At 34.9% G+C, this 12,756-nt stretch overlaps 1 long non-coding RNA gene and 7 other non-coding genes across 9 annotated transcripts in view; all 8 read left to right on the top strand.

The window, feature by feature from the left end:
• Positions 1-12,756, top strand: part of LOC141381752 (uncharacterized) — a 537,547-nt gene that overhangs the window by 497,988 nt on the left and 26,803 nt on the right. The window lies entirely within an intron of this gene.
• LOC137491988 (5S ribosomal RNA) lies at positions 5,746-5,864 on the top strand. Its single transcript, XR_011011960.1, has one exon. It is a non-coding gene; the product is annotated as a 5S ribosomal RNA (ribosomal RNA).
• LOC137491987 (5S ribosomal RNA) lies at positions 5,923-6,041 on the top strand. The gene has a single exon (XR_011011959.2). It is a non-coding gene; the product is annotated as a 5S ribosomal RNA (ribosomal RNA).
• On the top strand, positions 6,100-6,218 carry LOC137491986 (5S ribosomal RNA). Its single transcript, XR_011011958.1, has one exon. It is a non-coding gene; the product is annotated as a 5S ribosomal RNA (ribosomal RNA).
• LOC137491985 (5S ribosomal RNA) lies at positions 6,277-6,395 on the top strand. Its single transcript, XR_011011957.1, has one exon. It is a non-coding gene; the product is annotated as a 5S ribosomal RNA (ribosomal RNA).
• On the top strand, positions 12,276-12,394 carry LOC137491984 (5S ribosomal RNA). The gene has a single exon (XR_011011956.1). It is a non-coding gene; the product is annotated as a 5S ribosomal RNA (ribosomal RNA).
• LOC137491982 (5S ribosomal RNA) lies at positions 12,453-12,571 on the top strand. Its single transcript, XR_011011954.2, has one exon. It is a non-coding gene; the product is annotated as a 5S ribosomal RNA (ribosomal RNA).
• On the top strand, positions 12,630-12,748 carry LOC137491981 (5S ribosomal RNA). The gene has a single exon (XR_011011953.1). It is a non-coding gene; the product is annotated as a 5S ribosomal RNA (ribosomal RNA).

Below are 12,756 nucleotides of genomic sequence, written 5' to 3'. Positions count from 1 at the left end.
CAACTCTGGACGGCCTCTTTCGCTTACGGCCATACCACCCTGTGCATGTGTGATAGTGGTACATTCCAGGAAGTGTTTGGCTGCAGTTGGTGAGAGAGGCTCACCAGATTTTCTTTGTTTATTTTTGTTTTTGTCTTAAATACATTTTTGTTAAACTTTTTTTGTTTGTTTAGTTTGTCCTCCCAGCAGCGTGAGCTGTTCGGGAGGAGTGTTTTTTATTTAGTTTTTTTTTGCAATGGACGGATCTACGGTGACAGACCTGGCAATGGCGGACGGAGTTGAGAAGGCAAATGACAATGGACTGGACAGACGACAACGAGAAACAAACCAATCGGAGAAGGAAGCAAGGAAAAGGATTTATCTAAAAGAAGCAACTGTAACAGTGGACATAGGTTAAGCAACAGAGGTGAGAGCAATGGATGTAATTAAAGCAGTGACGGAGAGGATTGGGGATGGAAAGATTTTGGCTGTAAGACCAAAACACAACAAGGAATATGAAGTAACACTTGAAAGAGAGGAAGATGCTGATGAGTTAACGGACGAATTGACTATTAAAGGGATAAACTGTGCAGTTAAGAGGCTACAAAACCGTGATTATGTTGTCTCCTTCATGCATCTGCCTGTCTATGTTGCTGATAAAGATATTTTAGACAAATTGGATCATTGGGGAGTTTGTCCCATTTCAAAAATTAAAAGAAGGTTTTATCCGGGCACAAATATTGAAGATGGGACGAGGTTTGTGAAAACCAGATTCCCCAAAGAAGTGGCGTCCCTCCCGTACAGCACAAGAATAGAGACAGCAGAAGGTCCACAATACTTTAGGGTGATGCACAGTCATCAGGTGAAAACGTGCAGGCTGTGCATGAGCCCAGATCATGTGGTAAAAGACTGTCCTGATTTTAGGTGCTATAAGTGCGAGGAAAGGGGGCACTTTGCAAAGTTTTGCACTGCTGTGAAGTGCCCGGATTGTAATAAGGTTTTAAATAAATGTGAATGTTGGATGGGGGAAGAGGAGGAGGAGGTAGAGCAGCAGGTAGGCAGGCAGATGTATGAAGGAGACAATATCCAGTCAGAGGACAAAACAACAACACAAGAAAAAAGAACAAAATCTGAAAGTGAAAAACTACAAGAGAATGAGACTAATGGAATAGACAGAGTCACGGAACAGGAAGGGACAACATGGACACAAATGGATATGACTGACAGTTTAAAGAGTGTTTTGGAAGCAGCAGAATTGAGCGATTCGAATAATAAAGACTTAAATCAAGGACAACAGGAAGACACATTTTGGACACAAATGGACATGACAGACAGTTTTCAAAAGGCATTGGACACAGAGGAGACAAAAGGCCAAAGTATTGACGAGCAAGCCGATTTAGAGGGACATTTACAAAAGGATGGAAACAAAGAGACACAGGGGAAATCAGCAAAAAGGAGAAGATCGTTAAAGATAAAACCTAATTTAGAGACTGCAAGAAAAAAACTGCTAAAAGATGAAGAAATTGAATGCGCAAATAAGTATGAGCTGCTAAAGGGCTTGGAAGATATGGACTGAGATGATGATTTTTATGAATGTTTTTATGTCTTTTATGAATGTTTTTATGTTTTTTATGGTTTTAGGAATTGTGTCTTTTAATGCAAGAGGGCTTTTAGACATCAGGAAATTTGAAAAAGTGAAAGAAATGTGTAAACGAGAAGATGTGATTTTACTACAAGAGACAAACTGGAGGGAAGAATGTATGAACGAAATAAGAAAAAGGTGGAGTGGGGAAATGTTATACAATAATGGGGATGGGAGGCTAGGGAGAGGAGTTGCAATTTTATTAAAAGAAAACAGTGGGGTTTTATGTAAAACAATCTATAATGACAAAGAGGGAAAGTGTATGATATGTGAAATGGAGTATGAAAAGAAAAAAGTAATTATGGTGAATGTTCACGCCCCAACAGAGGAGAACAAAAAGAAAGAGTATTTTAATGTACTTAGAGATTATTTAAAGAAACACGAAAGAGTTATTATCATGGGTGATTTTAACACTGTTTTTAGTAAATTAGAAATGGCTGAGGGAATGGTTTTTAAAACGGATAAGGGGAGAAAAGAACAAAAAATATTGATGGAGGAAATGAATTTAATTGATGTGTGGAGAGAAAGGAATGAACAGACAAAAGAGTACTCAAGAAGACAGATAGTGGGGAATTTTTGTTGTCAAACAAGAATAGATTTTATTTTATGCACAAGAAATGTTGAAGGGTTTATAAACAAGATTAAATATGAAGAAACAAGTCTGAGTGACCATAAGCCACTTTTTATGAAGCTAGACTGGAGTAATGTGAAAAGAGGGCCAGGGGTATGGGTTTTAAACACAGCGGTTTTAAAGAATGAAGACTATGTTTTAAGTGTAAAGAAAATTATTCAAAAGGAAAAAGGGAATGAAATCTATAATGAGGACAAAAGAATGTGGTGGGAGAATGTGAAGTATTTAGTTAAAAAGTTTACGATAAAATATTGTAGACAATTACAAAATTGTAAAAAATATAAGGAAAAGGAGCTGAAAGAAAAACTAGAAACCGAATTGAAAAATGAGAATGGAAAAAATATACAAAAGATAAAAGAACTGCAAGAAAGATTGAAAGAAATGGAGGAGGAGAAATTTGAAGGTGCAAGATTAAGAAGCAAAGCAAAATTTACAGTAGAGGGGGAAAAGTGCACTAAATTTTTCTTTGATCTAGAGAAGAGAAGAGGGAAGTCAGAAATGATTAGAGAAATAAGGAGCAAAAATGGGAACATAGTAGAACAACATGAGGAGATTTTGGAAGAAATAAGATCATATTATGAGAAATTGTTTTGCACAGAGGGAATAAAAGAAAAAGAAAAAGGGGAATTACTAAATCTAATAAAATCAAGAGTAGAAGAAGGGGAAAAAAGAGAATGTGACGAGGAGATAAGAGAAGAAGAAATAAAAAGAGCAATTAGTGGATTGAACAAAAAGAAAAGTCCAGGAATAGATGGGTTGGGAAGTGAATTTTATATTGTTTTTAAAGATATTTTATCTAGTATTTTAAAGGAAGTATATGATGAGATTTTTGAGAATGGTGAGATAAATAAAAGAATGGGGATGGGCTTAATGAAGGTGATATACAAAGGAAAGGGGGATAAAGTAGCTTTAAAAAACTATAGACCTATAACAATGCTTAATACTGATTTGAAGATTTTAGCCAAAGTTTTGGCTAATAGACTAAAAGAAGTGATGCCAAGCATAATAAAAACAAACCAAGCATATAGTATAAAAGGACGAGACATTGCGGATACAACCATGAGTATTAAAGATACAATTAGATATATAAATGATAAGCAGAAAGATGGTTTTTTAATTAGTCTGGACTTCGAGAAAGCTTTTGATAGGGTGGAGCATGACTTTTTATTTGGAGTGTTAAAGAGTTTTGGATTTGGGGAAAATTTTATAAAGTGGGTTAAGATTTTATATAGAGGAGCGGTAACAAGGATAAAATGCAATGGGTTTTTAACAGACTGTTTTAAGTTAACAAGGTCAATCAGACAGGGTTGTCCGTTATCTGCACTTTTATATGCTTTAGTTGCAGAACCACTGGGATTAGCTGTGAAGCACGAGGACATAATAAAAGGAATAGAGGTAGAGGGGGGAGTGAATAAAATATTTCAATATGCTGATGATACCACATTAATACTAAAAGATCTGGCAAGTGTAAAGAAAGCAATGGAAACAGTACAGCATTTTTGCAAGGGGTCAGGGGCTAAAATAAATGAAGATAAAACAGTATATTTGAGATTTGGAGAAACTGAGGCTTTATCTGGACATTTTACTTTTAAGGAAATGGATGAAATTAAAATTTTAGGCATTGTAATTGGGAGGGATGAAAAGAAAGCAGAAGTAACCATGTGGGAGGAAATTTTAGGAGGGATTGAACGGAGGCTGAGGTTTTGGAAATTAATGTCTTTAACTTTAAAGGGGAAGGTTTTAATTTCGAATGTTTTAATGGTTTCTAAATTATGGAATATTTTATATGTGTCATCAATGCCACTGTGGATGGAAAAAAGGCTGAAACAATGTTTTTTAGATTTTTTATGGGAAGGGAAACCTCCAAGAATAGCATATGCAACGTTAATTGGAGAAGTGGGCAAAGGGGGTCTAGGTTTAATAGACGTGGAGCAAAGAAAAAACAGTTTAAGAGTAAAAATGGTAAGGAAATATTTGGATGAAGACAATAAGGCAGCATGGAAAAGAACAATGGAATATTTTTTAAGTAAAAGTGGCAATTTTAATTTGGGAGATAATATTTTATGCATGAGGATGAAAAAATTCATGACAGAGGGTCTACCAGATTTTTATAAAGAATTGATTGGAGCATGGGGGAAATTTTTAACTTGTGTACATTTTAACATACAAGGACGCGAGAACATTTTAAATCAGCCTTTATTCTTAAACAGTGGCATTCTTAATCAAGAGAAAGTGGTGTTTTTTAGGAAATGGTGGGAGGTGGGAATAACAAGAGTAAGGGATGTTTTATATGAATTTAAGGAAGGATTTTTACCGGTACAGTATGTTATTGACGTAATGGATGAAGCGAAGGAGGATTTTAACAGACAAGACTTAATAAAGGAATACGACATAATCAAAAATGCCATACCTGCAGAATGGTTAACAAGAATAGAAAATATGGAAGAAAATAAACAAAGTAAAGATGTGATTGTAAGATTTGGAGAGAAATGGTGGAACTTGAAAGATAGTACTGTGAAAATGATTTATGGTTTTTTTAGAGATGGGGTTTTTAAGAAACCGCGTGCAAATGAGTACTGGATACGGATGTTTAAAGATGTAAATGAAGACAACATATGGGCTAATATAAATGGCAAATTAGTACAGTCAAAAGTGGAGAATTTGGAATATTTGATCAGAAATAAAGCAGTTTTTACAGATATAATTTTAAACAAAATAGGGATGGAGGAAAGTGTCACATGTAAAGTATGTCAAGATGCAGATGAAGGATTCTTACACCTGTTTTTATATTGTAATGAGTTGAAAGATTTTAATGAAAAATGCAAAAGCATTATTTTAACTTTGAAAGGAGAAAGAGATGACGAACTTGAGTGGGAAAAGGTGTTGATGTTGGGAGTGAACAAAGAATGTAATAATGAAAAGCTCATAAATTTACTTGTGATGTTAATGAAAAGTGCAATATGGGAGAGAAGAGTTGCTGCAAAAAAGGAAAAAGCTGTATTAGATGTGTGGAATGTATTTAAGAGGAAGGTGGAAAAATATGTTGAATTTGTTTTATTATTTTAAGTTGGAGGACATGCAGGAGGCTTTTTATGATGTTTTTACTCAAGGAGTTTTAAAGATTTTAAATGACACAGGAATGAAAATGCCTTTTTAAAAATGTGATTATACCCTTTAAGGAGTTCTACTTGCAACATTTTATATTTAAAATGTTTTATTGTGAAGATATGATGTAATACGGACCTTTTTAATGTTTTGTCTGAAGTGAAATATGTATAAATATGTGAATTGTATGAATTCTGAACAGTATAAATTAAAAAAAAAAAAAAAAAAAATGGAAATGCCCGATCTCATCTGAACTCGGAAGTAAAGCAGGGTCGGGCCTGGTTAGTACTTGGATGGGAGACCGCCTGGGAATACCAGGTGCTGTAAGCTTTTCGAAGTGCTTCATTTGGCAGCTGATTTAAATAGCCAACGCTTGACAGCCTCTTTCGCTTACGGCCATACCACCCTGGAAATGCCCGATCTCATCTGAACTCGGAAGTAAAGCAGGGTCGGGCCTGGTTAGTACTTGGATGGGAGACCGCCTGGGAATACCAGGTGCTGTAAGCTTTTCGAAGTGCTTCATTTGGCAGCTGATTTAAATAGCCAACGCTTGACAGCCTCTTTCGCTTACGGCCATACCACCCTGGAAATGCCCGATCTCATCTGAACTCAGAAGTAAAGCAGGGTCGGGCCTGGTTAGTACTTGGATGGGAGACCGCCTGGGAATACCAGGTGCTGTAAGCTTTTCGAAGTGCTTCATTTGGCAGCTGATTTAAATAGCCAACGCTTGACAGCCTCTTTCGCTTACGGCCATACCACCCTGGAAATGCCCGATCTCATCTGAACTCGGAAGTAAAGCAGGGTCGGGCCTGGTTAGTACTTGGATGGGAGACCGCCTGGGAATACCAGGTGCTGTAAGCTTTTCGAAGTGCTTCATTTGGCAGCTGATTTAAATAGCCAACGCTTGACAGCCTCTTTCGCTTACGGCCATACCACCCTGGAAATGCCCGATCTCATCTGAACTCGGAAGTAAAGCAGGGTCGGGCCTGGTTAGTACTTGGATGGGAGACCGCCTGGGAATACCAGGTGCTGTAAGCTTTTCGAAGTGCTTCATTTGGCAGCTGATTTAAATAGCCAACGCTTGACAGCCTCTTTCGCTTACGGCCATACCACCCTGGGTACGCTAGAGGGAGTTAGTGTGCAAACAGGAAGTGAAAGGCTGCAGACGGGAGAGAAAGGCTCTCCCTTTCTTTTGTTGTTTTATTTAGTTTTTTTGGGTGTTTAATATAGTTTAAGGAGTTATTATTTTTATTTTTGGAGTTTAAACCACCTGACAGCAGCACATGTGCTAGCTGGAAGGTGGTTATTCACCTTTTTTGCTTGGATTTTTTTGGGACAATGGAAAGCACAAAGGACAAATTCACTGGACTTTCGGGCAAAACAAGAGGAGAAAATAACACAGAGATGGATGGTGAAAAGCAAAGAGGAGACGACACGGGAGTACGAGAGGGAAAACAGATGGGAAACAACACAGCACAAGGAGGAGAAACAAACATGGCTAACATGGAACGACAAGAAAATCAGCAACAGGAAAGACAACATGAAAGGAGAGGAAAGAAGTACTTGAAGGAAGCAACTGTAATACTAAACGTGGACAAAGTAAAAGAGGTGAGAGTTTCAGACATTATTAAGGCGTTAACAGAAAAATGTGGACATGGGAGAATTTTGGCAATAAGACCGAGAAAGGACAAAGAATATGAAATAACTTTAGAAGAGGAAGAAACTTGTGACAAACTGATTGATGGACTAACAATAAATGAAGAGAACTGTGAAGTTAAAATGTTACAAAACAGAGACTATGTTGTCTCCTTTATGCACTTGCCTGTTTATCTGGAGGATAGTGTAATATTAGAAAAATTGGATGGATGGGGTGTTAGCCCCTTATCAAAAATTAAAAGGAGGACATATCCGGGCACTGAGATTGAGGATGGGACAAGGTTCATAAAGACACGGTTTCCCAAGGAGGTGGCTTCGCTTCCATATAGCACGAAGTTTGAAACGGCAGAAGGACCACAATATTTCCGGGTGATGCACAGCCACCAAGTTAAGACTTGTAGGCTGTGTATGAGCCCGGAGCATGTGATGAAGGACTGCCCAGACTTTAGGTGCTTTAAGTGCGAAGAAAGAGGACATTTTGCAAGAAACTGTGATGCAATCAAATGCCCGGAATGCCTCCAAATTTTAGCAAAATGTGAATGTTGGATGGAGGCAGAGGAAGGAGAAGAGAGAAACCAGATAAACAGGCAAGTGCATAAAGTAAACAATGTAGAACAAAATGAAGGAGAAGAACAAGCAGGAGTTTTACAACCAAAAGACTTACTGAAAGAGATACAAAATGGAAAAGGAATTCAAGAGGATAAGAAAATGCATAAGAGGAATAATGAAGATGACATTTTTTGTGAAGAAAGACATGAAGAAGAGAGAGGAAAAATGCAAAATGAAGCAAATGAAAGACTGATATTGGAAGAAAGGGAGAGGCAAACGCTTTTCAAAGAAACTGAAAAAAGAGAAGAAGAGGATAATGAAAACATAGAAATGGAAACAATGGACAACTCTCAGATGTGTGGAGACAATGAGGTGAAGACTGGACAAAGAAATGAAGAAAAAAGTAATGAAATTGGAAGAGAAGAAGAAATTAAAATGGACAGAGAGGAGAGAAGAACAATTCGAAGAAGGACATTAAAGATTAAACCTAATCTAGAAAGTACAAAGAGAAAATTGACTACAAGAATGAAAAACATGAACAGATATGAAGTGTTAAAGGAAATGGAGGGAGATGATGAGTAATAATGATTTTTAGGTTTTTAATTTTATTTTTATTTCTTTTAATGGTTTTAAAATGTGTATCTTTTAATGCAAGAGGTATGATGGAAAAAGGGAAATTTGAGAAAATAAGAGAAAAATGTAAAAATAAGGACATGATAGTATTACAAGAAACAAACTGGAAAGATTATGTAATGGAAGATTTTAAAAAGAAGTGGGAGGGGGATATCTTATATAACAATGGTGATGGCAAATCTGGAATAGGGGTGGCATTTTTAATAAAAAAAGATGTTTTTAATATTAAAAAAATCTTGTATAAAGACAATAATGGAAAGTGTTTAGTGATAGAAGTAAACTATGAAGGACAAGAAATGATTATAGCCAATATACATGCACCAACGGAAGAGAAAGATAAAAAAGAGTTTTTTAAGATTTTAAATAAGGTAATTGAGAGATATAAAAAAATAATAATGGTAGGAGATTTTAATACAGTTTTTAATAAACAAGACATGGCAGATGGAATGGTTTTTAAATCTGACACAGCAAGGAAAGAACTAAAGGAGCTAATAAAAGAAAATAATTTAATAGACATATGGAGGGAAAAAAACAAAGAAAAAAGAGAGTTTTCAAGGAGACAAATAGTTGGAGATTTTATATGTCAAACTAGAATAGATTTTATATTATGTACTAGGAATATTGAGAATTTTATAGAAAACATACAGTATGAAGAGAACAGTTTTAGTGATCATAAGCTCTTGCATTTTAAAGTGAATGTAGATAACATACAAAAAGGACCAGGAACTTGGATTTTAAACACAACCATTTTAAAAAATGAAGATTATGTTCAAAAAGTCAAAGAAATAATAGAGAAAGAAAAAGAAAATAGAATGTATGATGAAGATAAAAGGATATGGTGGGAAAACATAAAATACCAAATAAGAAAATACACAATCAAATATTGCGCAGTACTACAAAGATGTAAAAAGTATACAGAAAATGAAGTTAAAAAATCCTTAGAAAAAGAATTAAACAAAGAAAATAAAGATATTGAAAAAATCAAAGAAATAGAGCAAAAATTAAGAGATTTAGAAGAAGACAAATATAAGGGGGCAATGTTGAGGAGCAGATCTAAATACACAGTAGAAGGGGAAAAATGCACAAAATTCTTTTTTGATTTAGAGAAGCAAAGAGGTAAAGCAGGAATACTAAAGGAAATTAAAGGGAGAAATGGAAAAATTGCGAAAGGAAACATAGAAATACTAGAAGAAATCAAACATTTTTATGAAGATCTTTTTGAAGCAAAAGGTATTGATGAAGAAAAAGAAAGGAAGATTCTAAATTATATAAAAGTAAAATTAGAAAAAGATGACAACAAAGAATGTGACAGAGAAATAGATGAAGAAGAGATTGAAATTGCAATAAATCAACTAAATAAAAAGAAAAGTCCAGGTATAGATGGAATAGGAAATGAATTTTATATTGTTTTTAAAGATATTTTAAAAGGAATACTTAAAGAAGTTTTTAAAGAAATTTTTAAATGTAAAGAGATGAATGAAAGAATGGGGATGGGATTAATGAAGTTAATATATAAAAGAAAAGGAGCAAAAACTGAATTACAAAATTATAGACCAATAACAATGTTGAATACAGATTTAAAGATTTTAGCAAAAGTTTTAGCGAATAGATTAAAGGAAGTGATGCCTAAATTAATTAAATCAAATCAAGCATATGCAATAAGAGGGAGAGATATTGCAGATGTAACAATGAGTATTAAAAGCACAATAGACTATTTACAAGAAAAGAAGATGAATGGTTTTTTAATTAGTGTAGATTTTGAAAAGGCTTTTGACAGAGTAGAACATACTTACTTATTTGATGTGCTCAAAACATTTGGATTTGGAGAGAATTTTATTAATTGGATTAAAATTTTATATAAAGGGGCTTTAACAAAAGTAAAATGTAATGGTTTTTTAACAGATTGTTTTAAAATTACAAGATCGATTAGACAAGGATGTCCTCTTTCAGCGCTATTATATTCCCTAGTCGCAGAACCTTTAGGGTTAGCAATAAAACAAGAAACTAAAATTAAAGGAATAAAAATAGAAGAAGAGGAGGATGAAGGAAAAATATACCAGTATGCTGATGATACAACAATAATAGTGAAGGATAAAAAGAGTGTAAAAGAAGCCATGAAAAAAGTACAGGAGTTTTGTAAGGGAACAGGAAGCAAAATAAATGAAAATAAAACACAATATATGAGGTTTGGTAAAGCAGATATTTTAACAGATTGTTTTCAATTTAGAGAAGTAGAAGAGCTGAAAATTTTAGGAATTTTAATTGGTAAAAATGAAAGAAAAGCAACAGAGAAGATGTGGGATGATCTAATAAGAGGAATAGAATCAAGATTAAATTTTTGGAGGATGAGAGAACTTTGTTTAAAGGGGAAAGCATTAATATTAAATGTTTTAATGACATCAAAGCTATGGTATAAATTATATGTAACAGAAATGCCATGTTGGATAGAAGCGAGATTGAAAAAGTGTGTTCAAGATTTTTTATGGGAGGGGAAACCCCCAAGAATTGCGTACAATACAATAATAGGAGCAACAGAAGAAGGAGGGATAGGATTGATTGATATTAAACAAAGGAAGAATTGTCTTAGAGTCAAAATAGTTAAAAAGCTTTTACAAGAGGAGAACTCAACAGAATGGAAAAAGGTTATGAAATATTTTTTAAACAAAGTTGGCAATTTTAACTTAGGAGAAGACATTCTTTGGTTAAAAACAAAAAACTGGATGACGGAAAAGTTACCAGGGTTTTATCAAGAAATTTTAAGTGCATGGGGGAAATTTTTAGACGGAGTATTTTACCAAGTAAAGGGAAGAGAAAACTTGTTAAATCAACCTTTGTTTTTAAATAAAAGTATTTTAAAAGAAGGGAAGGAACTATTTTTTAAAAAATGGATGAATGTGGGGATTTTAAGAATAAGGGATGTTCTTTATGAATTCAAAAAGGGATTTTTAAATAAGCAATATATAGTAGACTTAATGGAAGAAGCTAAAGAGGAATACAGTGTAAAGGAAATAGAAAATAAACTTGAAACGGTCAAAGGTGCCATACCAAAAGAATGGATTACAAGAATAGAAAATATGGAAGAAGGTGGGAATGAAAAAGTCATACATGTCTATTTAAAAGGAAAGCTTTGTGATTTTAAAGATTGTTTACTGAAAGACTTTTATGTGTATTTTAGAGATAGTGTATTTCAAGAACCTATAGCAAATAACTTTTGGGTACAAAGATTGAATAGTGTGGAAAAGGAAAATATATGGAAAAACATGAGAGGGAAAATAATAGAAACAAGATTGGAATGTTTTGAATATTTTATAAGACACAGGGCAATTTTTACTGAGTGCATTTTAACAAAGATACAGAGAGAACCAAATGCAACATGTAAGGTATGTTTTCAAGAAGATGAAGGAATTTTACACCTGTTTTTATACTGTAAAGAATTAGAATGTTTTTACATGAAATGCCAAAAAATGCTAAAAGATTTATTGAAAGATTGGGATGAAGAACAATTGGAATGGAATACTCTTGTGATGTTCGGATGGAATATGGAAAACAAAAACAAAAAGTTTGTAAATCTTCTTATAATGATGATTAAAAAATGTGTGTGGGAAAGAAGAAATGTAGCAAAGCAGGCAAAAGTTGTTTTAAATGTGTGGAATGTACTAAAACGAAAAATGGAAAGATACATAGAAAGACTGTACTGGTATTTTAAAGGAGAAGACATGTTACCAAGCTTTTATGATGTGTTTAATGATGAAGTGTATAATGTTTTAAGTGGTTTAAAGTGGAAAATGCCCAAAGAGGATGTTATTTTATGAAGAATGTTTATTTTAATGTATTTGTTTTGTGAAATTCCTTGAAGTATTTAAATGTTAATGTAATGTGATTATTTTTTAATAAAAAAAAAAAAAAAAAAAAAAAAAAAAAAAAGAAATGCCCGATCTCATCTGAACTCGGAAGTAAAGCAGGGTCGGGCCTGGTTAGTACTTGGATGGGAGACCGCCTGGGAATACCAGGTGCTGTAAGCTTCTCGAAGTGCTTCATTTGGCAGCTGATTTAAATAGCCAACGCTTGACAGACTCTTTCGCTTACGGCCATACCACCCTGGAAATGCCCGATCTCATCTGAACTCGGAAGTAAAGCAGGGTCGGGCCTGGTTAGTACTTGGATGGGAGACCGCCTGGGAATACCAGGTGCTGTAAGCTTTTCAAAGTGCTTCATTTGGCAGCTGATTTAAATAGCCAACGCTTGACAGCCTCTTTCGCTTACGGCCATACCACCCTGGAAATGCCCGATCTCATCTGAACTCGGAAGTAAAGCAGGGTCGGACCTGGTTAGTACTTGGATGGGAGACCGCCTGGGAATACCAGGTGCTGTAAGCTTTTCGAAGTGCTTCATTTGGCAGCTGATTTAAATAGCCAACGCTTGACAGCCTCTTTCGCTTACGGCCATACCACCCTGGAAATGCCCGATCTCATCTGAACTCGGAAGTAAAGCAGGGTCGGGCCTGGTTAGTACTTGGATGGGAGACCGCCTGGGAATACCAGGTGCTGTAAGCTTTTCGAAG

Source organism: Danio rerio, chromosome 4, assembly GCF_049306965.1.
Source record: "Danio rerio strain Tuebingen ecotype United States chromosome 4, GRCz12tu, whole genome shotgun sequence".
NCBI classification, from domain to species: Eukaryota; Metazoa; Chordata; class Actinopteri; order Cypriniformes; family Danionidae; genus Danio; species Danio rerio.
This window is presented reverse-complemented; position numbering and strand designations above follow the sequence as displayed.